Source organism: Lactuca sativa, chromosome 9 (assembly GCF_002870075.4).
Source record: "Lactuca sativa cultivar Salinas chromosome 9, Lsat_Salinas_v11, whole genome shotgun sequence".
Lineage (NCBI taxonomy): Eukaryota > Viridiplantae > Streptophyta > Magnoliopsida > Asterales > Asteraceae > Lactuca > Lactuca sativa.
This window is the reverse complement of record NC_056631.2, coordinates 12,355,626-12,359,715: the sequence shown is the minus strand read 5'-3', so window position 1 is coordinate 12,359,715 and position 4,090 is coordinate 12,355,626.

Below are 4,090 nucleotides of genomic sequence, written 5' to 3'. Positions count from 1 at the left end.
AGGAAAGGAAGGAAGCCAAGCATCTTCGTGTTCTCTCAGTAATTTCTTGGAGGTATAACTCGTTTTCCCTCTGTTTCTATGCTTATTACTCCATTAAAGTCCTTCTTGAACCATGTCCCAAGCTTGGTTGTGCATTGTTGGTTGATTCAAGTTGTTAGCCTTTAGATCTAGACCCTATTCAGTCCCTAGAGCTTGGATCTACTGCCTTTATGGAGTCATATTGCACACAAGCCCTAGATCTACCCCTTTTGGTGCACTTTGAGCCTTAGAACCTTTATTGGTGATGATCTACACGTAAAGTTGGAAACTTTATGTGTAAACCAGGCCCTAGGAGCCCAGATCTATGAATGGCGTGGACTGGATTCGAGCAAAATCGCGTATTTGGCTTTTGCATGAAGCAGACTCGACGAGTCGCTCATCTAACTCGGCGAGTCTGGTCGCGAGTCTCCGAGTTGTCCGCTTTTCGTTGTGTCGAGTTGAGTAGTGAGTCCTGGGTGGACTCGGTGAGTTGGTAGACGAACTCACCCATGAAGGAACTCGGCGAGTTAACGCCCTGACTTGGCGAGTTCAAGGCAATCTTCTTAGATCAAGAACAGACTCGGCGAGTTGTTCATACAACTCGGCGAGTCACAACATAAATTGTTCATCAGATGAAGATGAACTCGGCGAGTTGTTCATACAACTCGGCGAGTAGGATGAAGGACTTGGTTATCAGTTTAGAAGGAGAACTCGTCGAGTCAATGCCCAACTCGACGAGTAGAGACTGGTTGCAGGACAATTGATTGGATAAGGACTCGGATAGTTGGGGAGCCAACTCGGCGAGTCGGGTCAACTGAAAGACGACTCTGGCTTTGACTTTTAACTTGATCAAGGGTAAAATGGTCAATTTACCCGAGGGTCAGTTAGCGGTGTTTGATTGAGTGTTTTGTGGGAATTATAACCGAAGGATTTCCGGAGTAGCAGCAATAGCAGACAGTCAATTCCCACACAGACCAGCAGCTATTTCGAGGTGAGTTTCCTTCTAGTAGGAACGGGTCTAAGGCACTAAGGCCGACCCGTGTAGACGAGATGTTAGCACTAGAGTGTGGGCCGAGCCCGTATCTCTTGGTTTAGTTAATTATGATATATGTGTCGGTATGATAGAGTTGTCTATACTTGTTGTCTGTGTGATACTTGTATATTATGAGTTAGCGGTTGAGTGTGGGCAAGGCCCGTATCTCTCCGAGAGTGGAGTGTGGGCTAGGTCCGTATCTCCCAGATAGTAGAGTGTGGGCGAGGCCCGTATCTCCCGGCTAGCGAAGTTTGGGCAAGGCCCGTATCTCCACGAGTGTGGGCGAGGCCCGTATCTCCCGGCTAGTGAAGTATGGGCAGGGCCCGTATCTTCACGAGTGTGGGCGAGGCCCGTAACTCCTAGCTGAATGTTGTATGTTATATGCTTGCATGGTATGAGGTATTATGGGGGAACTCACTAAGCTTTGTGCTTACAGTTTATAGTTTTGGTTTCAGGTACCTCTTCATCAAAGGGGAAGGAGCTGGCGCGGTAGCGGCACATCATACACACACACTGGTTTCCGCACTTACGAGATTCCTCTGGGATTTATACTCTGATATTTCGATTGGCTGTATGATTTGGCTTTTAGACATGGTTTACGTTGTGATGTGGTTTGATCAAACAATGTTTTTAATTATTAATGTTTTCTAAAGTAATGTTTTAAAAACGAAATTTTTGGATGAGAAAATTGGGTCGTTACAAGTTCGGTATGTTTATAGTCAAAAGTAAATTGATACAATTGTGGGGCTTGTCAATACCTTCGCGTGCATATAAAGATCACCGAAAACGGAGCTGAAACGATGAAGTTATGATTATTTGAAGCTGTAATGAATATGAGTGAAAACCTGTCTCCACGGAGCAGAAAATTGTTTTCCACGGTGTGGTAATCACCACGGAGCGGACGTTGGGCAGGTCCAAGGCCATGATTTTTAAGGTTTTCAACGTATTTAAAGGTATGGATTCATGTTTTAGGGCATTTTCTCAACCTCCATCACATCTAGAACTCCTTGAGAGCAACCCTACCATCCCTCTTCATGATTTGAGATATTTCTCTCTCCTTGAACCTTCTTTGGTGCTTTTGGTTGTGATTTGATAAAGCTTGAAGATCAAGATAGTTCTTTTAATTGCAAGGAAATTGTTTCAAGTTTGGATCTATCAAAGTCACTCCATTTCTAGATTATGGAGTATAGAGTTCATATATTGCTCTTTAGTTCTTTAAATCATGTTATTTGTGTGTGTTTTTTTACATTTTTAGTCCATTTTATGGGTGATCTTGGAGTTGAGTGGACTCCAACATCTTTTTCTCAGTTCGAAATGATTATTGGATCTCATGGACTAGGAAAGTTATAATCTTTTGCATTCCTTTTAAGCCACACAAATTTCTTGGTCCTTTAGGTCAGTTTGGTGTATTAATTTTTGATCTTGAAAGTTTGTGACATCATTATGTATAGACTTTGAAACTTTATCCATCTAAAATTCATGTTGATTCAGATATGAGGGTTAGAGACTTACACTTAATGGATTAAGTTGAGAAAGATGCATTCTTGATCCCTTTGAGACTTAAAGTTTAGATTTTTGGTTGTTTGGACCATCCTAATGGATAAAGCTGGAAACTTTATTCATTATGAAGTTATTAGGTAACATATCTGAAAATTTGGAAGCTTGGGCTTAAGGGTTAAGTGCCTAACCCGTTAGGCTGTTGGGACCAGTTCCCATGGTGTGACATGTTGCTCGCCACGACGTGGTGTCGGGTTTCACCATGACTGTTTCATAGTGTGGCTGCCATGGCGCGGTCAGTGGTTGGCCATAGCGTGGTTGTTGATCGTTGACTTTTTGACCGGTTTGACTTTTGGTCAAACGTAGAGAGGTGTTGAGCTATAGTTTTAGGTTTAGCTTGTGATCGATTTAAGAGGTTTGTGTTGATGATTCTATGGGAGTTTGAGTAGTGGATTTTAGCTCTTCATTCAGGTATCATCACTGTATTACCTATGTCATAGTGGTGTGCATACTAAATTCACTGAGTCTTATTTGTTGATTGTTGTTATATGTGTCATTGAGATTACTGATGACTCTGAGACTGCTAATAGTCTGCAGGGTTGTTGATAACCCACCATGTTGTTATGACCCCATAGGACTGTTAATAGCCCCATGGTTGCTGATAACCATAATTGTTTATATTGTTGTGCTGTATGTGATATTTAGGACTGTTGATAGTCCTCGTGACTGTTGATAGTTATAAGGTTGTTGATAACCCATAGTTGATTATTATGTTGTGTTGTATGTGATATTTTAGGGAACTCACTTGTAACATCCCGAAATTCAGGTAAAGCTATTTAACCCTTCCATTTTGTCAAGTTGTCAAGATTAGTCCCTTGAGTGAGTTCTTGTAGCAAATGAGTATGTTGGGCGTACTGGGGAGTACGATGCGTGTACTTATGCACTTAATTTGGACGCGGACTCGCCTGGGTACGCTGGGCGTAACGGGTCCAGATGCAAACACTAAATTTTTGGCTTGTGCACTATTTAAAGGATACTAAGGCTCATTTCTCAGCCTCCATATCAGAGAGTGAAACCCTAAGAGAGCCTTCCATCGTCCTTAGCTTGAGTGTGTGTGTGTTTTTGAGCTAAAAGTGTCTTAGTGTGTTAGTGAAGAAGAAGGAGAGGAGCTTGATTTAAGAGGTTTGTGTTGATGATTCTATGGGAGTTTAAGTAGTGGATTTTAGCTCTTCATTCAGGTATCCTCACTGTATTACCTATGTCATAGTGGTGTGCATACTAAATTCACTGAGTCTTATTTGTTGATTGTTGTTATATGTGTCATTGAGATTACTGATGACTCCGAAACTGCTAATAGTCTGCAGGGTTGTTGATAACCCACCATGTTGTTATGACCCCATAGGACTGATGATAGCCCCATGGTTGCTGATAACCATAATTGTTTATATTGTTATGCTGTATGTGATATTTAGGACTGTTGATAGTCCTCGTGACTGTTGATAGTTATAAGGTTGCTGATAACCCATAGTTAATTATTATGTT